The sequence below is a fragment of the Epinephelus lanceolatus genome, chromosome 17 (genome assembly GCF_041903045.1).
Source record: "Epinephelus lanceolatus isolate andai-2023 chromosome 17, ASM4190304v1, whole genome shotgun sequence".
Classification (NCBI taxonomy): domain Eukaryota; kingdom Metazoa; phylum Chordata; class Actinopteri; order Perciformes; family Serranidae; genus Epinephelus; species Epinephelus lanceolatus.
In genome coordinates this window covers 9,312,104-9,333,761 of record NC_135750.1, presented here as the reverse complement: position 1 = coordinate 9,333,761, position 21,658 = coordinate 9,312,104, and the positions used below count along the sequence as shown (strand labels likewise).

At 41.3% G+C, this 21,658-nt stretch overlaps 1 long non-coding RNA gene across 1 annotated transcript in view; it reads right to left on the bottom strand.

Moving 5' to 3' along the window:
- The window catches only part of LOC117248488 (uncharacterized), a 115,512-nt gene extending 107,946 nt beyond the window's left edge, over window positions 1-7,566 (bottom strand). The window contains exon 1 of the long non-coding RNA XR_004500919.2: window positions 7,304-7,566. This is a non-coding gene — a long non-coding RNA (uncharacterized LOC117248488). The remainder of the gene's footprint in view (window positions 1-7,303) is intronic.
- Window positions 7,567-21,658: the final 14,092 nt, after the last annotated feature.

Here is a 21,658-nt window from a genome sequence, read left to right as displayed (position 1 = left end):
GTTGTGGTGTTTGTGGCAGTCAGTGCTGGGTGTTTTTTAGTGACATGCCACTGTCTTTCTGGCCACATTTGTGGCATCCAAAGTCAGGTGTTTTTTGGCGACGTGCAATCTTTTTCTTACCATAACAAAGTACTTTTGTTGCCAAAACCTAACCGCTGACCCCTTCTGCATCAAGATCCAATGCTAGAAAGGCTGCCCCCGGCATCATTTTAGTAATGTCTAGGGCTTCTGCACACGTGGCAAAATATGACACGTAGGAATGAATTCATAGCAAGTACATTTCGCAAAATGTCAAACTGCCCCTTTAAGACCATAATGACGCTCTATCACTCTCCACTGAAACTACTGCTGCTGGAAGTGAAACGTAGTGACTGCTGGGGGAAAATACAGTATTGAAAAGTGTCAAGACAAACCGCTCTGCATCTACAACTTTATCCACTGTGGTTCGAAAAAGGTTTCACAAGACCAAAGGAGGTAAAACAGGAGGAGCATACAGAGGAACAAGGTACTCCTCCAGCTGAAGTGAGAACATGAGAATGGAGCTGCAGCTGCAAAAGTTTGCTTTCTCAGTGCTGATGTACTGAAATTATTTCAGGTTGAGGGCCTCCAACAGACAACAGGCTATATTTTTCAACCAACAAAGTATCTAATCATTCACATCTATGCCGTATCAAAAGTTACAAGTCAATATCGTCCCTGCATAGTGGTAGCTCTAATTCATCTCTAAATTAACCAATGAGACGCCATGATTCAGACTGAATTAGAGCCCATAAGGACTACAACTCTGACAGTGAGATGACTTGAGCTAATTTCAATTTGTTTGTGTGCGCGTGTGTGTGTGTGTGTGTATGTGTGATGTAAAAGCTGCCTACACATTTGTATTTGTCACTGCACAAATAGACACAGAGTTTACTTTCATTTGAATGAGGTTTGCATGGTTTGCATCTCTCTCTGCAAAAGACAGAGCAGAAGTAGCCTGTGAAGACATCTGCTGACTGCATGCTCAGGCAAGTGAAGCGAGCCCACTGATGTGGTGCAGTCTGAGGAGGTAGCAGTTGAAACCTCTTCTGTAATTGACTGGGCGGTAGCTGCGAGCTCAGTTGTCTTAACTGCAATAACTTGGCCTTTCTCTGCTTGTATGCTCTTTGTGTCTGACGCCGGTTGTGCTGGGTAACTTAAAGCTAACCTAAATCAACATGCAGCAAAGGGCCACAGGCTGGAGTCGAACCTGGGTCGCTGCGGCAACAGCCTTGTACATGGGGCGCCTGCTCTACCACTAAGACACCGGGGCACCAGCATGTTATTTTTGTTTGGAAAACATGTTTAGTATAAGACAGTTGTTATGTCAGTGAACCTTGTGAGTTGTAATGGAGCCAAATTTAGTAACGTTACCATTGTGAAATGTTGCTGTTGTCCCTGGTTTCATATGAGAAGAGGACATGTCAGCTAGCTGCTAGGCTAATTAATACAATGTAAAATGCCATAGGCTTGTGCTAAAAATATTAGCATGTTGTATTTGTGGGGAAAATGTGTCCAGCAAAAAAGTGCTTTGTGAATGCTGCAAGTTATAGTGAAGCCGATTTGTGTACTTGTGTTTGAAGTGGTTGCGATTAAGCCATGTTTAATGTGTGTTTAATGTGTGTTTTGGGTGTATTTTAAATCAAGTAAACTTTACAACACTTCACAGAAACCCCACCCACGACTAGTGTTTAGGAGGTGCAACTGCAGAGTGACACAGATACACCACCGCACAAGTATAAATGCTCACAATGGCGTAGGCTACACTGTAGGCTCTGCATAGAGCTGGCGCACAAGTATAAATCCGGCTTTTAAAGGTGATGATATGTCACTGAGATTATAGCTTCTCTTTGCTGCCCCCAAGTGGCCAAAAAAAAATCAGTCACTGCAGGTTAAAGTTTAATCTCTTGTAACCAGAGTTCCTTTTGTCACCAAAAAACATAAAAACATCTTTAGAAGTCCTTTAGCAGCCATTTGATTACTCAACTGCAGAGACAGTACCTTGCATTTATTTCTTTCATTTTCTGTAGTGTGGTACTGGTTTGACTTGTGACAACAGTATCACCTCCTTTTCTCAGCTACTTTAACTTTTGATCAACGGTGTGTTAGATTCTTTGGTTTGAGCTCACTGAGCGTAACAGGAAAGAGTTCTGGCTATGCAACACTAACTTTATATCACATTGTTTTGGTCAAGCTTTCAACATGCTGTCACTTTCCGCCGTGGCTGATTGTTGATTATTTTGATATAAACAGGTTTTTCTTCCTTTATCTTTTCTCTATATCAAATATCTTCAAAGCACAAACTGACGATAAATTGAACTATATATCACTCGAACCTGAATCTCAGCCGGCTTTGAGAGATGGCACTGAACTGGAAATGAACTTCACACATTCGGCTCTCACCTTTCTCTGCCTCTGCCTGCGTCTCCATAGCAACATCTCTCGTGTACCATTTCCCCTAATCTGTCTATACGGAGGCACAGCACACAGAGCAGCCTATCATCAGCCAGTTCCTGCTTTGAGTTTATTTCCATGCTCACCGACACAACACAAAACCTGAATATCAGAGCTACAGTATACTGGAGAGGGCATTCTTTACTGTGATCAGGGTGTGACTTCACAATGGTAAATTACTTTGCACCGCAGAAATTGACACATCTATAGTGGGTGTAACTTTTGTCTCATCAAGCGAACACACAAAAGGACAGACGAGGAAGATAGAGGAGGTTTTAAATGGGGAGAAATTAGGCTAGCTGCTTCTTCGTTTTCAGTCTTTGTGCTATGCTATGCTAACAAAAATCCGGGGCCTAAATTTTCCTTCTTCATTGCAGCAAAAAGCACAAGTGTAACTTATAACATTAATGGTTTCATTTCACAAGTCATACCAGTAGGGCTGCCTACAACTATTATTTCCATTATTGTTTAATTGTCTGTAAACTTCCCAGAGCCAAAGATGACATCTTAGATTAAGGCCTTGTCCCATTAACAGTCCAGAACTCAAATATATAAAGTTCACAGCAACATGAAATGGACCCAAACAGCAGTTCCTAACAATAGAGAAGCTTAAAAAGGGAATAAACTCTGTAGAAGGCCAACACGTAACACCACAAATGACCCAAAGTCAAAATGTTTATGAGACAGACATTAATCTGACTCAGCAACAGTACTAACAAACATCTGGACTGTTGCTTAAAGGTCCTGCACAGCCATGCAGACGTTCATTTATTCTGGGCATACCACATGGGCAAGGTTTGACGTATAAGTGAGAGTGCGGGTGTACTTTCTTTACGGGTTTCACTTTTCGATAGCATATAAATTACTATACCATGTTCCTGTGTGTTGATAGGATCACTGAGTCCTGAATGCCTCTGTGATTATTTTGCCAGCCCCTTCAGATTTTTGGATTCAAAACTTATTTTCAGCCGCACACTGCCCCCTAGTGGCTATTCATAAGCTCAACAACAGAAGACGATGCTACAGCTTACTGGAAATATTATTTTAAACGCAGGATTATGATTCCATGATTGTGAAATGAATCTTTAAAAGATATTTTTGTGAGGTACAAAGTAATCATTGCAGTCGATATGACGCACTAAAACCCTTTAACGTGCTTTGCGCAGATGCTGGAATATCTACAAAGAAATCACAGCTGGACATAATCTGTCATTTTGTGTCATTGCCAAAGATATCAGGAATAATCAGACGAAGTGTGTGTGTGTGTGTGTGTGTGTGTGTGTGTGTGTGTGTGTGTGTGTGGTTTGCTTCCTCCTGCTTGGTGTCATATTTAGTTACTGGGGATGCAAAATGGTGCAAGAGGAAGCATGTGCTGCTGAGGTCACTAGGAAGCACAATGAGGAAATGACTGAGCTACTGTCTTTATATTACACACACACACGCAATACAGTACGTGATCTCAAAGAACAAGCCTCTTCAAATAAAGGTTGTATAAATAAAACATGCAAACACCCCCCCCCCCCCCCCCCCCCCGTCTCGCTTTCCCACACATACACACACAGTTTGTTTCCCCGCCGTCACACACACACTCACACACACACACACACTCACTCCCGCTCACTCTCACACATGTACAGTCTCTCTTCCTCTCCGTCCCTCAAACACACTCACTCAATATTCAGCACATATCCGGGTTGACAGCTCTATACTTCTGTGTCTCCAGCCACATGAATGGAGGAAACAGGGGGAGGGAAACCCCATGTCACTCATTATGAAACTCATACACACACACACACACACACACACACACACACACACACACACACACACACTACATACACCACCCTGCAGAGTTCATCTTTACTTTTAGTGAGTCCAAATGTTGGAGAAATAAAGCTGTGACATGATGATGGGTTAAAGGCAAACGCTAACATAAAGTTGCCACCTCAGGCTGTTTCTTTGATTGTTTAAGTTCTGAACGGGAGAAAACAGAACGAAGACGTTTCTTATGAAGAAAAAAGAAAAGTTGGGCATTTACAGCAGGCTATGTCATCATCAGAAAAAAATGAAGGAAATATTTGCTCCAGTGTGATGATGAGTTCAAAGCTGCTGGAAATATGAAGATGATGTCACAGCAAAGGGGAACAGAGAACAATAATTTTGAAATCTCAGTCGACAAGTGACTAAAATCAGAGTTGCAATTGCGGTAATGAGAAACCAGTCATCATTGAAATAAGACTAGTTTGGCCCAAAAATAAAAATCTTAACTCAAGGTCCACTTACTGTGTTTTCTCTGAGCTTTTAAACATACCTAGAGGTCTTCATCCATGGATAAAGTTGCTTATACAGTGCTGCAGAGAAGACTGTTTTGTAGGCCGATGCAGAAGTTAGCGTCACCCTGGTTCCTTAAACAAAAGGTCAAGTGGATTTTTCCACTGGATTTTGGATTACTGCAGAAACTAAGCTCTGTGGCAAACAACAGTTTGCTACTTACACGTATTATTCGGCAAGATTATCTTCACATCTGAAAGTCACTTTTATGATTTTTGAAATGTAAATGCAATCACCAGAAGTTAAAAGCTAATGTTGGGTTATAAACTACACCACAGTCACATAACTTTAACATCACCACCACAACAAGGCTGTAGAGCCGTGTTAAGTGTAATGACGCTCTGTTGCCTCAATTAGCCACTTGTTGGCAGCTGCCTTTTTTAAGACACCTAAAAGCTTCAAAATGCACATGTGGGGTATTTATCGACGCATTTCATGTTGTAGAACAAAATGTGAAAGTCTCTTAAGCGTGTGTTAACCACAGACCTTATTTCAGGCATCTAACCAAAAACCCATTCAAAAAAACCCAGTGACTCTGAGAGGAAGAAACCAGAGGTACTAAAATGCTACCTCATTTAAGGCTCATCCTGCAGCACTCTATTTAATGAAGACTTTGAGATGCAGTTGAAAGCTCCAGTAAAACCTTGTAGGAGGAATCTGACTTCAGTTTACGTGGTCAAAATTTTTTTCCCAAGATCAAGGCCCTTGTGTTAAGAAACTTGCATCCAAGATGGCGGCACAAACACACACACAATGCTACATGGCTCCCTCATTTAAGCAGCTGAAGTTATTTTTCATATGTTATGTTATTCGTCATGCTCATAAGATCTTGCTTTATTTGCACTGGTGCAGGCAGCTTTGACAATCTTATCATTGTATCAAGGCATCTGTAGCTAAGCTAGCCATTACGTGTCCATGTTTTTAATGGCCTTTGGTTTCTCGTAGTGGTTTTATTATTTTATAATCTTTTTAAGAATGTAATGTTTCTTACCAGTGTAATTCGGTTTTATATTTCTGTACATGTTATATTGCAATATGTTAGTGTGTCATTCTCTTAGTTTGTATTGGACTTTGGTCAGCTGCGGTTGTTTTTACATTTGCCAATAAATAAACTTGATTTGATTACTTGTAGGGTTAATGGCCAAAGTCACTTTGGAAAAAACTTGTGTGATGCAATCAAAAGCGCAAGAAAACTACTAAATGGACCTTGCAGCAAGATTGTTTTCCCAACTAACATAATCAGCACTTGTTTTGTTCAATTGCAAAAGCTGAATCTGGCTGAAGCAGTCTTGTCAGTATGGTTGCAACGGTATGAGATCGTAAGGGTACGATAACCGTCTCAGAAAATATTGTGGTATATTTATATTATTATCAGACAGAATGACCTTTAAAGGAAAACAGAAGGGTTATTGTTGGTTAAATAAATGTTTTATTACTATAAATAAAACTTAAGACCATTTTGTTAATGGAAGTACATGTAAAAAGTCTGCTCTTAGGAAATAACTGAACTAAAGGGGAGACTTAATGTCCAGATGCTTTTTTTCCCACCAATAACGGTAATTTTTATATCACGGTGTACCTTGAAACCGGTATATCACTGCAACCCTATTTGTCAACATGTAAATATGTCACAAACTGTGGCCTCTGTCAAATTAAACTTTCAATTATGCCTCTAATTTTTCTTCATTATTGTCACTGCAGCATGTATGTCACTCAAAACTGATAAAAATCATATCTGTCAGATTGTTTTGTCATAATTTTAAACAAAAGCACATCAGTTATGTTTCTGAAGTCTTAATTCCGAGGCCTGAGCACAAGAAAATCGAGCCTTACGTGTTTCCGACAGCACCTAAATGCAGCATCTCCTGTGACTTCCCTGACTGCAGTGACTGCAGAAAGTATTTAAGTAACGCCCACTGGATTCTGGTAAGACTGTTACCAGGAGGTGACGCTCACCAACCAAACTTCACACACCGATAAGGATCAGACTATAAAAAGATCAGTGAACTTCAAACAAGTCACAAGAGTATTAATAATGACCGGGTGCTGCTCCTCTGACGCCTGTGGTGCGTTCATGGATAACTCACACTCAGAAAAATGCGGACAGGGTGCAGCCAAGTAAAAAAAAGTTTCATGTCAAGTCATTCAATAAGTTTTTTAAAAAATACAAAAGGAAGAGGAAGACCGGGGTTACTATCTCTGGCTGATGCCACATACTTCCTTTTATCTTGCACCAACCGCCCATTACGCATGAGTGCGCTATGCACGGCCCTCAAACATCTGAACTTCTTAGAATAAGTTGTCAGTTCTGCACTGTCTATTTCTGAGCAAAATGTGTTGAAATGTTGCTGTGAAGTTGCACAAATTCAACCTGGGAGAATGCAAAATGTTATCAAAATCACACGCTGCTTCCTCGTTTGGACTTTGAAGAGAGCTCAGAGCTATGAAGTGAGTTTTTTTAAAGTTTAATTCATAAAAGAAAACGAACTGACAGACTTACCCCACATCACTGGCGGTCTGGAGCAAGCTTTGCACGTCTTTTCTGTTTCTTTTTAAACTCTGCAAACATTTGCGAGGCGCGCGTCTGCACCAATATTTGACTTGACAGGTTTTCTTTCACTCTCAAACTTTTGCACTGCGGAATAAAAGTCATCCTGGACGCACAGCAAGCGACGTGCGTGCTTTCTCTACCTCTGTCAGTGCCTGTCTTCACCAAACTTTCTTTAACTGCTGCACCAGAGCTGTCCTGTGCAGCTCCACCATTCATACTGAAGTGACTGCGGGACTTGCAGCGTAATGCATTTTCGTATTTTTGGACACACCCACCTCCTGTCAGTCCTTCCCTCTCTGCTGCACCAGGGGAGCCTTACAATGAAGGGAGCTCTTGATTGTCATCAGTGTTGAACTGGATCCCACACGGAGACGCACTGGAATGTACAGAGTCACATTCATTCATTAACAATGGTTGAAAGTACAAACCTATCACTGACTTATATGAACAATGGGGTTAAGTATATGTGTTAAAAGTTCACTCATCATGACATGGCCTGCCTCTGCAAAATTCACACATAAACCGAAACACTTGACTTGGAAATATAAGAAATAAAAATGTGTGAAAATAAGTTTCCAGTCTGTAAATATTCCTGAATGAGAACTTACCTAGTTTGATTTTTTTTTCTTTATTACGACCTTCATGGGAATGTGTGTCCACCCTTCGGGGAGTCCAAGCAGTGTAAATCCAACCTAATTATTTTTAAGAAAGTCATAATGTGTTTAGTTTATTTGGCACCATTAACACACACAACTATGAAAATATCAAGGATAACACCAGAAAGTCCAGGACTAATTTTCCATCGCGGTGTGGAAAGACGATAATGTTGGGGCCTGTTCTAATTCTCGACTCAGTTCAATTTGATTTTATTTATAAAGCGCAGTGTCACAAATCACCATTTACCTCAGAGGGCTTCACAGCATATGGCCTTCTGTCCTTGGACCTTCCACCCCACGACGATCCAGCCACGATCCAGGTGCAGCCACAATTTGGGGGCATCTGCGAGACACTGGAGCACAAAGGTTCCAGAAGAGAAGCCAAGATAGTGACATGCAATGTTAGTAACAGGACATGAATGTTAGCAAACGAAGAACCAACTTTTCAGAATCTAAGAGAGAAGGTGAGAAGGAGAGACGATGAGAAGAGGCTCAGTGTTATTGGAGGTCCCTCGCCCAACTAGGCCTATGTCAGCCTAACTAGGGGCTGGTCCAAGACAAGCCTGAGCCAGCCCTAACTATAAGCTTTATCAAAAAGGAAGGTCTTAAGTCTAGTCTTAAATGTGGAGACAGTGTCTGCCTCTCGAACTGAAACAGGAGGATGGTTCCACAGATACCTGAGGGCTCTGGCTCCTGTTCTTCTTCTACCCATTCAACAAACTTCAGTTTATTCATCCAAACAAGACTGACACTTCTTTTTTTTAGCTGAGAGTAAATGTAAATAAGCCTAGCTACCTATAGTCATGCTAATGACTCGGTGTTGCTGTCATTGAGTTAAATGCTAATATTAGCATACTTACATCTGCTGATGAGAATGGCTCGCAGGTGTGTGTGTGTGTGTGTGTGTGGTCATAAATCAAAGCACTAGACAAAGTAAATATTTGACCTGATGAGGGTGCAAGAGGACACATCAGGGCCTGGGTATTCCACAGAGGACCCTTAAACCCTTCAGTTACTGCAGGGAGGCCACCAAATTTACCTTTTAATAATTTAGCTAAACTTTTAGTTAATGTATTTATTTATTTTTTTAAATAAAAGTGTGTCTGAAAATACACATTAACACAAATCCACCATATTATTAGCGAAAATATACTATAGTTTACAGTATGCGATTTAATGATAGGCTAACTGTTACTCATGAATCCTTGTGCTTCATGTGTGCTAGCTAACTGTCAATCACTGTGTGGCACCTTTTTTTCCACATATTGGCCAGTTAGCTGTATTATTACCAGTATGTCAGGTGTATGGACACAGTTGCGAGCCATAATGGATCGTTTTGTAACTTTCCAAGCAAGAGACTCTGACACACAGTCCGCCTTAGAAACCACAGGTGAAAGTGCAGAGGGTGAAGCTAATGCATGTAGCCATACTGCATCTGCTGCTGACAGCAACAGGTGAGCATAAATGAGAGAAGACCCAAAAAATATTCAAAAAATTATCTCTAGTCCAACTCAGTTTTTATACAGCATATATTGTAGGGAGTCTGTGCTCCATCTCTCTTTCAGTTATTTGGTTCTTGGCCTGAAAAACATTCAAGACTCCTGCAAAAGGGGATGACTAGAGTTATCAGGACTAAAATATCTTGGGAACGAGCAAACATCATATTGTTTCGGTATTTCCCAATAAAAATGTCCTAACCTGATCCTTGGATCAGGCTATAAGACGTATCGCTTGCTTAAAAACTGTTGCCCTGGCTCCATTTTTACGAAACATCCCAGACCTTCAACCTATTTTTGGAGCATCCATCCATCCATTTTCATCCACTTATGCGGGGCCGGGTTGCGGGGGCAGCAGGCCAAGCAAAGCACCCCAGACGTCCTTCTCCTCAGCAACACTTTCCAGCTCCTCCTGGGGGATCCCAAGGCGTTGCCAGGCCAGATGAGATATGTAATCCCTCCAGCATCTTCTGGGTCTGCCCCGGGGCCTCCTACCAGTGGGACGTGCCCAGAACACCTCTAACGGGAGGCGCCCAGGAGGCATCCTGATCAGATGCCCGAACCACCTCAACTGACCCCTTTTGACGTGAAGGAGCAGCAACAACAAGTCATTACTTGGGCACAATCAGGGCTCAATAGGGTGCCTGAATGTTGTCGTTTGTTGTATATCTGGACAAATTTTAATTTTTCATCCACCAAAGGATGCTTGCTTGCTGTTTTTTTGGAAGAGGCGTCATCCTTTGGAAAACCTGAATGTTTGTTGATAGTTTCGTGACTATCGATTAAATTGATTTTGAGATATTTCAGTCTGGACCAAAGTGGTGCCATCTCTAGTCTGAGAAAGTATTTTTTTATGGTGTATTTTTCTTCATGAGAACTTACATGACTGGTGTTTTTACGACAGTTGGTCATAAAGCTCTTGCATCCACCTGGGTCTCAAAACGATGCAAATTAAACCTAAACATAAACACAACTACATAAAAACATAAACACCTGAAACCATAGATTAAAACAACATAAAACTATACTCTACACCGAATCACTAAAAGCAACAGAGAACCATTCAAGCACTGCCATCAAAAACTAAAATTAATGTTTAATAAGGCAATCCACATTGGCCACATGCCAAGGATGTCTGACATCCTTCTTCTTTTTTTCTCCCATGCTTCATGCACTATTAATACAGGACTTTATGCAGATATGAAAGCTGTCATGCTTAAAAAAGTCAGGGAAATTCAGCACATTTTCATGAACACACACATATACACAGAGGAAGTAAAAGCAGAAGTTGTGGCAAAAGCTGGGGTGACTTCCCTGCAGCTTGTTTCGTTTAGCTCTTAATGCCTTGCTCAAAAGTACACACAGGTCATTACTGAAGAGGAAATAGCGTTCTCGTCACTGCTGTGCGTGTTTGGAAGTGTCCGCCTCAGTCGATAATTGTTACCGCACAGGCCTCAATGGGATGGAATATGACGACTTCCTCACGTGGACAAACACACTTCTGTATTTAGTGAGATAAACTGAGATGAACCTGGCCAGTATCTGCACAAGTGATGAGAGAGGAGTTTCCTGTTGAGATTTACATAATGTGTGTGGAAATGCTGCTGTTGGTAACGTTGGGCCGGTGAAGAAAAGTAGACGTTAGAGGAGAGGGAAGTAGAGCTGTTGTGTCATGATGAGATAGTGAACTCCTCCCAGTAGAGATGTTTCAATAACTGTGTCCTACAAATGACCTGAATGTCATCTTCTAATGAGAAAACTCTGAGGAACAGACAGGGAGTTTCTGTATGTTGGACTGAAGAGCCCTTATTACCAAGAGCAGTGTTTTGGGTCTGTCATATGGTGATAAATTTGATGGGTCATGAGATGAATAAGAGGGTAAGACACAGGGCTGGGTATTGGTACTGGATACCTGGAATAACAGTACCAAGTAGTATCGAAGCTACCTGCGTTGGATTCTTTATGTACTGGATTCTTTTTGCGTACAGCCAAGCAGCAAAAGATTGGCCTACTACCGCAGCAGCTACAACCCATAGTCTGTTTTGGTGAGGTCGATCACAGTGTATTTAATGGAGTCGGCAGCTTAGCGTGCTGTAGCAGAAAAAACCTGTAGCAGAAAAAAGGTATCAAACGAAGTACTTTATTGGTATCCACATCACTTTAAGCGTACTAGTATTCGTACTGGTATCATATTTCTTATACGATACCCAACCCTAGAAAGCAAAAAACATATTTTTGTCACAAAGATTACTACTGGGTTTTACTTCTTCAAATCAACACTCTTTGGTTGAACATATGCAATCAGTGACGAGAAGCAGACATCGCTTCTTTTTACTGGAATAGTGTGATATTGTGACATTACACTTACACACTTCCTGAGAGTTACATGACAAGATGGATACCACTCTCATTTCTGTCTGTTAAATGTGAAGCAAGAACCAGCAGGCAATTAGCTGCACATTAAGATGCAACCCAGACATATCATCATTGATTCTCTTTTGATACACAGCCATCTTGACGTCCTCTCAGCAGCATCAGTGATGTCCCTGATGGCTCTGTTGTGGAGTCCTCAGATCCCAAGCAACTTGAGGGCCCTGTAGAGCGACTCGGCAGCCAACCTTATCATCAGGTCTTCCATCCCCTGCTTCAGCATTCACCTGCAAGCTCCTCATACTTGGCCTTTATCCTCTCAAATGCCTCTTCCATCCGGTCTTCCCAGGGCTCTCTCAAGCTTGGTATAAAGACTGAAAGCAGAGGTAACCACTAGCCTGACAATTTTTACACTTCAGCTATGAAATATTGACAGTATTTAACTTGGGATGCACTAATTTATCAGATGCACATCAATATCAGCTGATATCACCTTGTTGACTGCAACTGGCCTATCCCAGCGGCCAATGTTCATCTGTTGTGTCACATCAATTTTGCACTAGTTAAACGTGTCAATTATTTGCAGTCAGACTGAGACAACAGTAGCCAGCACACCCAGCTGCTGATTCGGAGAAATAGCCGCTAGCAGGGCATAAATCTGGTATGATGTACGAGAGCAATGGGTGCCATGTGGACATTTGGTTTATTTTCATGTTTGTTTTCAGTGAGCGACAGTTCAGCTCTGCATTTCATGTCTTGGATGAGACAAAAAAATGTCAGGGACAAGTGATTTTTTATTCACAGCTGACCGTTAAGTGCAATTACATATGTAAAAAGACTATAAAATACTAAAGTATTGAACCACAACGAGCAACCAAAGGTCATTGAAGACATGTACATCTTATGATTTGTCTTAAAAGTGTCAGTGGAGTGAGAGCATTTGATTGAGAGTGGAAGGCTACTCCAAAGCTTTGGAGCAGCTACCGCAAAGGCACAATCTGTATGATGACTAGACGACAACAAATTCGGTATCAACATCAGCTTTCAGCCAAAATCTTTTTTAAAATATTGGCATTACCCCAGAATTTCACAAGCAATGCATCCCTACATTTCACCCCCCATAAAACCACAAATTATACACAAAAACAGACTTTTGTTTTTTCGGGCGGATTACCTAAGAAGAGATATGATGTGTTAATTAGTGATTTCTCTTTCTCTTTCATTTCTTCTTGTATGCTGTGATCACATTTTGAAATAAAGCCCCAGTATCAATTACTCAAACAGGAATTTAACCAGTTGACTGAAGGAGTGGAACTTAAAAGAAGACTTCTGTAAATATTGAGACTTTTGTTTCAGCTCCTACAGAAAAGATTTAAAAAGATCCTGTTACACTGAGTTTTGGCTCCATGGTGGTCCAAAGTCTGTGGTTTTACAAGGAAGCTGCTGTCAGATCAGAGTCCTTGAAAGTGTCCTTTGTTAGATAGTTTATGTACGGGTTACATCTAAATGCACTTCAGTACTTTATGCTGCTGTGTGTAGAGTTAAGACGTGAGAAAAGCCGCAGGGTTGGAGGGTGTGTTCACTGTGACACACTTAGATTAGCTTATTGTGGAAACAAACACAACAGGATTTTTTCCTGGAGGCAGCGCTCTTTTTCCCACAGGCTCTGCACAGACACACAGTCATTACAAACACTCAGGCCTGTCTGTTTCCCAACACATGCCTCAGTGTAGTCTGGCACAAAACACAACTCCCATACTGTTACACAATCTTGCATATTGTTGGGCATTTAAATCTGATCTAGTCATGAATCCAACAATAGAAAGGCTCAGCTTCAACACTGCTTCTATTATTGATTTAATATTGTGATTATCAGTGTGGAAGGATGCAGCATGGAGGTTTTTCTTGTTTGGTTACTTGCTAACCAAGCAAGGTGACAGGAAGTCTGCTGTGCTTCGAGCAAAGGAAAGTGTCAACATTGTCTCATGGAGGTGATGTAGTTGAGCTCAAGGCACAGCTTAAGTTGACAGGATATTGTTTATTGGTTTAGAAAGCGCCCTGCATTGAGATGTTCCTCGAAAGGAATAGTTGTTGTCAGTTGTTTCAGCAAATGCTCCAAAACAAAAATCAGACGTAGGTATGAAAGATTTACTCAAAGAGCTTTAAAAATAATAACAAAAAAGTGACTCTTTTTCAAACTGCATTATTGTCTTAGCTTTTACTCTCGGCCCAAGAACTCATTCAAAGTCTACATTTAGCCAAGTACGGTCTTTATGACCGGAAGTCATTTTGAATCACCTATTTCATCAGGCCTGCTCCATATTATACAGGCAATGGCCAAGAACATGAGCTGAACAGACAACTATAATTTTTGTACTGGAGCTGTTTATGTGTCAACAACTCTAAATCTGAGATTTTCTTTCTTTTATAAAGAGATGACTCATTTAAATATTAAATATAAGGAAGATTTGATGCCCTTTTGAAAGTTAGCTAGCAGGTCCACCTTTAAGATTACTGGTCATTCAACATCCAGGGTCATCCCAAGTCAGACGATCTTATCTCGGCAAGCTATTTGGTGTAGATGGCACCATAGATATACAAAAATGAAAATGAACAGAGGCAGATTATTCAAAGTACTTCAAAGTTTAACCTGCAAACTCCCAACAACCTGAGTTTGAACCATAGACATTTGTAGGGTCTTGGGTGTTGAGCTGCACCCTCTGGATAGTGGAGGCCAGACCAGGTCCTGCTCCAATCAGAATCCCTCTGTGCGTTCCAACACCAATAAAATATAGTTCACCAGAAAAAGATTTAGTGTGTCCCAATGCATAGCATGTGAAACGCAGTGTGCCAAAATTAACAGGATGTTCTGCTACATCCGGTCCAGTTTTGCAGCATGTGGGCCAGCATGCGTTTCTGGCTATTCTGACCCACAATCCCCTGCTCAGCGGAAAATACATCACATCAGCTGGGCAGCAAACAGATGACAGCTGACTGACAGCTCTCAGAAGCCGCAATAATGTCTGACAGCGAATTCAAGTAAGTGACGACCATTTGAATAGTGATGATAGGAATATTAATTGTTAAAGCGAACAAAATAATCATAAATGTAACAATAATAGGACAGAGAACTGCGCATGTAACTTCACTGTCGCAAATATGTTAGAATCTACAATCAGTGCAGATATAACTGTAAAGTTAAGCTACATACATCGCCAAGTAACAACAGCAGAGCTCTCCGGTTTGACCTGTCTCTGGCGAACTTGGTGAGCGGTTTTATCTCCAAGGTAACGGATAACGCAAAGCAAGAGGGTCAAAGTTCAGGGCGTAATGTTATGAGACAGTAGTATCTTCCGATCGTGTGCATACTGCATGCAACAGTACATACCTTTTAAAGGAAATGGCCACTTTAGAATGAAAATACAGACAGTACTTACTGACCCTCGTGCCGACAAGAAGTCCAGCGTCCAGGCGTGCTGTGTTTACATGGCAATTCGCGTGAGACTTGAGAACTAGCACCACCACTAGCCATCAGCTAGTTTTGCACGAGTTGCCATGTAAACACAGCACGACTGCAGGGCAGGCTAACTGACCACGGTGAGAAATGATGCCATAAAAGTGGAGTAAATTACGTCTTTTTATGTCAATTTCACATGCTGCGACTTCAGGGCACTTGGATTACGACGGATGAGCTGTTCTGACGTTTTTGAAATGCATTAGCAGAGTTTCATTACATTTTCAAAATGTGGGTACCATGTACTGTACAAGTGTAGCTGTTATTCCAGCTAGCTGTTATCTTCCGATACCCTGAAGGAGTTTTGTGGATTAAAAAAACTACACTGGACTTCTCGGCATGAGGGTCAGTAAGTACTGTCTGTATTTTCATTCTGAAGTGGCCATTTCCTTTAAGGGCAGCTGCAGTACCTACTAAAATTAAAAAGAAAAAGTGTTGGATTTGGAGCGTACCCCCTGACTCATCAAGACAGGAAGTGGAGTGGAGATAAGCCACGCCTCACCCAATCAGGTGCAGGAAACCACACATCTTAATCAGCATGGCTGTAAAAGTCAACACCGTCTCTTATTTAAATTCGTCGCGACCAGTTCCACTACACGTTGTTTTTCTGTAACCTCCATAATTTGATGACACATTTGACAGGACCTCATCTTCTCCCCCTCTGTGAGAAACTCAGCCTCAATATTCCTGAACGCTGCAGCCACATCCTCAGTGAGCCACATCACCGGTGTTAAACCTGTTTCCTATTTGAGTTTTGCTGAGTGTTATCTGCCGGTATTTTTAATCTAGAAATCAACCACATTAAAATGAAGACCAGATAAAGTTTTGTTTCACTTTCACTCTCCTATATTTTTTTCTCTATGTCCTGTTTTCACAGCAAGCAGATGCCACGTTGTGTGTGTGTGGGGCGGTGTGTGTGGGATCTAAACACAGATTTCATAAACAAGCACGTGTACCCACAAACAACCAGCACCTCGCAATGAGTTGGAGTTACTAAATAACTTCCACAAATCAGGACATAGCGTCAGACTGAGCGTCTCCTCGTCAGCACAGGGTATTACTTTCCTCGTAAAATATGTGATTTCTCTTTTCCTGCCTTTCCCAGTATTTAGCCCTTTACTTTGAACACACTGAGGCCCTGTGGCATCGCAAAGACAGGGTTACAAGTAGCTCATACGAGTTCAGGAAAGAGGAGTTCTTTAAACAGCCTTCAGTGGAGACTTCAGGAGTTTTAAAACCACAAGACTTTTGATCATCTTAAAGACACACCGAGACACCCATAGGCAGTTCCAGTTCCTGTTGGCCCCGGACTCTCAGTTAACTGGTCATGTGACGTTTCCCTGGAATGTTTTTTAAGACATGTTGACTGAAAGCGACACGTGTTTCCAGGAAACCACACACACATTATCAGCAAGTTAAACACAGCAAGACACTGGAGGCTTGGTTATCTCACAAATTACACTGTGCGACACTGGATGCCCAGTCATGCCTGATGCACACATGGGAGGCCTGTTGGCATAGTGAGCAGTGTCCCAGTAATAGATCTAATCTAACCTCTAGGTATTCTTAAAGGTTAAATACAGACAGTGATCAAGTGAAGCTTGTCTAATTAATTTTCTCAAACGTGTCGAGACATGTTCACAATTATTTACTGGGGCAGTGGAACAAGCTTAAGAAACGAAACAAAAACATAACACTGACTCTTATCAGCTTAACATGTGAACAAACAGTTGCCTATTTACTGATGCAGTAGAAACAGAGCAGCATTATCATTCATTTGGAGTCCAATATTCACCCTCCTGAGAGTAATACGTGGCTTTTTATCTGATCAACGCTCCACCGTGTCACCGTGTCTGACAACTAGCTGGTAACCATAGCTGTTTCCTTTCAGTTATCAAGTGAAGTTTAAGCAATCTTTTGAAATGTCGCAAGAATCTCCAAGTTAAACCCAGTCCTGCCTTCATTCATTCTCTGTAACAGCTTATCCTGTTAGGGGTCACAGGCGGGCTGGAGCCTATCCCAGCTGGCATTGGGTGAGAGGCAGGGTACACCCTGTACAGGTCACCAGACTATCACAGGGCTGACACATAGACAGACAACCATTCACACCTACGGTCAATTTAGAGTCACCAATTAACTTGCATGTCTTTGGACTGTGGGAGGAAGCTGGAGTACCTGGAGGAAACAGAAAGGCTCCCACACCCTGGGTTCAAACCAGGAACCCTCTTGCTGTGAGGCGACAATGCTAACCACTATAAGTCCTGTGGCCTGACCTAGGATTAAACACACCGTTTTGCCATTAGGCCATTTTGCGTAATGTACTGTCCCATTCAGATAAGCAAAGAACCTGCTAAACCAGCTCCCACTTAGATTAAAAAAAAAAAAAAAAAAATTCTGCGGAAACCATCTGTCTACATATCCAAAGTAACTGCCCCATTGCTATCAGTCAGCTGCATCCTCAGCTCTGGAAAGATATTTAGTCACTCTGTCATGTGATACGATTGTAGGTACAGGCGGAAACAGCTGAGTGTCCACACGGCCAGATTGTCTTTATTCCCCCCCCCGCTGCCCACCCACTTTCCTTTCATTTTTTTCATTGCCCCTGTGAATTTATATAAATATATTTTTCATCCCTTACACAACCTTTCTGGAGGTTACACGGTGGCTACCAACTGGTACCTGACCTGCTGCAGGACTCTGCTTTGGAGTGAATAAACTGAGCTCCACAAAGCATAGCTTCATCAGAAGCTGCCAGTAGAGGCTGCACTTAAACATGGCTGTAATCAGCCGGTAAATGGAATAGAAGAAGTAGAGGCTGCTATCCGGAAACATAACAAGTCACCATGGCCATCCAACCCATCTACGATAGAAAAATGGAGAGGTCTCCAAGCATTTGTTTCAAATATGCAAGTTTTAACTGTTCTTTCATATCAGCTACTACTGGCCATGTTTTATGCTTACCAGAGATGGAGAGAAATTCAGTCATGTGAGTTAAATGTTCGCAACCTCAGAACTTACTTGATATAGGTGTTTCATGTCCTGTTTATTGCATTTACTCTTTTTCCAAGAAGGCAAAAACCACCTCAAGTGAGCATACCTATTTTGTTTAACTGAGGGTATTTCTGAGGTATTTTTTGGTCTCTTTTTCTGTTGTTTGTTAAAAACAGCTGCCTGCTGCAACTAGAAATAGCTGAGGGCAGAGTTTGCTGGACAGAAAACCAAAACAATGAGCTAAAAGGTGATAAAATGCTCCGTAGAATTGAGGGGAACTGTAGTTGGGTGCTAAATTGCCACTGTGAGAAACCCCTTTCATATTTCTGTATATCAAGTTCATTATTTATCCATTGTTAATGTAACAATATTGAATTGGAGTACTTTGATATGATTACTTTGAGCAAATAAGACCTGACTGTATTTCTGTGTTGTTGTCTTTACTGTACTGACTGCTTTTACTAAGGGAGAAACATTTTCAGCCAGGTTAAAGTTGATTTTATAGAAAAAGATGAGGTGAATTTCCCACAAGCTTTCACTCTTTTCACTATCTGCTGTCAGCTCCAACTCTAAAAGTTGGTAAGTGGTATTTGAAAAGTGGTATTTGTGATGCACACATCCCAGTTACCACACACAGTTGACACAGTATGTACAGAATATAGAGCATTACAGTGATGACAAAATGAAGCATTGTTGTTCAGGTCATGTTCCCACCCATGCAACTGGGAGTGCCGATAAAAGCCAGGAAGTGTGTTAGAAAGACACAACAGAAATAACCACTCAATGTCCTCTTGTGGCAAAATAAAACTCCAAGTCCACCAAGTTGTGGATCTAAAAGTTTCTCTCAAACCATAGAAAGTATCTGTCATGTCTGGTTGCTATTTTGGGGCCTTTCAAGGTTAAATTTCTGAGAAAATCCTTTAGAGGTTTGTTTATTACTTCACTCAGCGGAAAGGACAATGAATTTGTTGGTCCGCCCACGTTTAAACACCAGAGATTAACAGATGTGTCAAATCCTGTGCTTTTGTACGCCCAGACCAGGGGAATTAGCCTCGGTATGAGGAAGAGTAGACTTACAACAGATAGAGAAGACATCATTATAACCTGCTTTTTGTGCAGCTAATGACTGACTGCCTTTAACAAAAAGGTTTTCTCATGCAGTCATGGAAATGTTTTGGCATTTGTAGGCAATAAATGATGAAATAATCAGTTTTGCTGTGAGGCACTTTAATTAACTGTCAGACAATCATCTAACTGAAACAAAATAAATACATCTAAATAGTTTGACGTGAGTGTGAGGAGCTGCTCTGTGTGTCACAGCTCTGTAAGGAGGGTGTGGACCACTTGTTTGTTCGGATGTTTTCCATTTGCTTTGGAATGTTCTCAGAGCTGTTGGTTAGACGCGATCTAAGACTCTGAGCCGAACACACATTGCACATCCTCCCACACGCCGACTACATGATATTTGGGTTTCCACACTCAGCTAGGCCTCAAATTCCAAGACTCTTCAACATCTTAAAAAGCTAAAAGAAATGGGTTTTCAAAGTCAGACACTGTGGGACCCCCCTCACTCAAAATCCTAACAACTGCCCGCATAAATGTTTTAGCCGTTCATGTGCTGGAAGGAAAGTCCCACAGTCTTGAGTTTCAAAGTTGTTGGCTAAACACAATGCTGGCATTTAGCTGTATGAGAAAATCCAACAGCGTCACATAACTGTGCAACTGTATTCACGAAAACAAACCTGATCCTGTAGACAATATATCATCACAAGCTCTAGGTACAGCTGCGGACTGTATTTTTTAAATGTGCCTTTTTTGGGCCCTGTTACCACTGCCTCATTTGGTCCAGACCTTTGGACTTTTCTGTTTGAGATTACAGGTGTGAAATCAATCACAGTTCAGACCTTGCACTGACAAAAAGAGGTGGTCTGAGTCAGAACGGTTCTGTACATATCTGGTGTGAACATGTTTTTTGTTCAGACTTTCAGATCAATCACAGGAAGTGCTGGCAAGCTATCATCAAGTGACAAGAGTGGTTTAGTACCTCAGTGCATGTTTGTGTGGTTTAGTGACAGAGAGATTGTTGGTGGCTGCACTCAGAGACAGACAGGTGTTGGCAATCAAAGCAGAGGAGAAAGCAGCAATAAAGTTGTCAAGTTGTCTCATGTAGCTTTCAGTTTGTCCATGAATGACACAACATGGCAAAATGAGCCGTGGTAACACATGGGGAGAGGAAGAGGCAATTTTACAGAGTCAGGTGGAAAAACTCACAAAGTCTATGACACTTTTCAATTATTTTCTGAGAGGATGAGAAAGAGAGAATACAAGGACGAAAGGGCCCGTCTACAAATCAAGAGACACAGCTCATGTAGGTGACGATCCCAGGACATACGTTTGTCATGTACAGCTCTGTTGTGCCCACATACTCGAATGTAAAACCAAAACTAACCAAGTGTATACGATGCAGCAAAAGTGGGAATCTTGGCTCAGACTTTCAGGTGTGAAAGGCCCTACTGTCAGATTATTATGATCGAGAACTCTGAGGTTCATTAATGTTAATAACTGAAACAGTCTTTCAGTTTTTTACTCTTTCAAAGACCAAACTTGATTTCTGAACAAAACATTAGGTCAGATTCGTCTTGTGGTAGGCAAACTGATCTCAGGTTGGTGTTCTAACATTGTAAAAATAATCACCACAAAGGCGAAGAATACAACATGCACGTCTTGTGATATTCACACTAGGTTAATTTAATTCAAGATTAACAACAGAATGTACTGGACGCCCTCTTGACTGTATAGGGTTGAGATTAAAGGTGACCCTGGGTGCTGGAAGTGCCCTGATGAAGGTACATTAATCCATGTCCTATGGGATCACCCTGAAGTACATGACTTTTGGACATCAGTTGTATTTCTGTTTGGGTACTCTTTTCTTTTCCTGTTTTGCTTTTACTTTACTTGCACTTTTTACTTGCTTTATTTGTATATTTACATGCATATTGTCTTTTTCTTAGTGTATGTGTTAATCCTGTTTTAAGTTACACATGTATATATTAAAGCTTACTTACTTTGTTGGTATTCCCATGTTTCCCAAAAAAAAAAAAAAAAAACAACGTAATCAAATGTTAATCTAAAAAACACCACAAAGGCAGCATTACCGTGTGCTAATGTGGCAAGAGGTAAATGTGCTTATTACAGAGTGCATGTTGAATTTTGGACTCAGTTACCCCTTAATATATATAAATTCTGTTTCCAATTCAGTCCTTGCCTGCTGCAATGA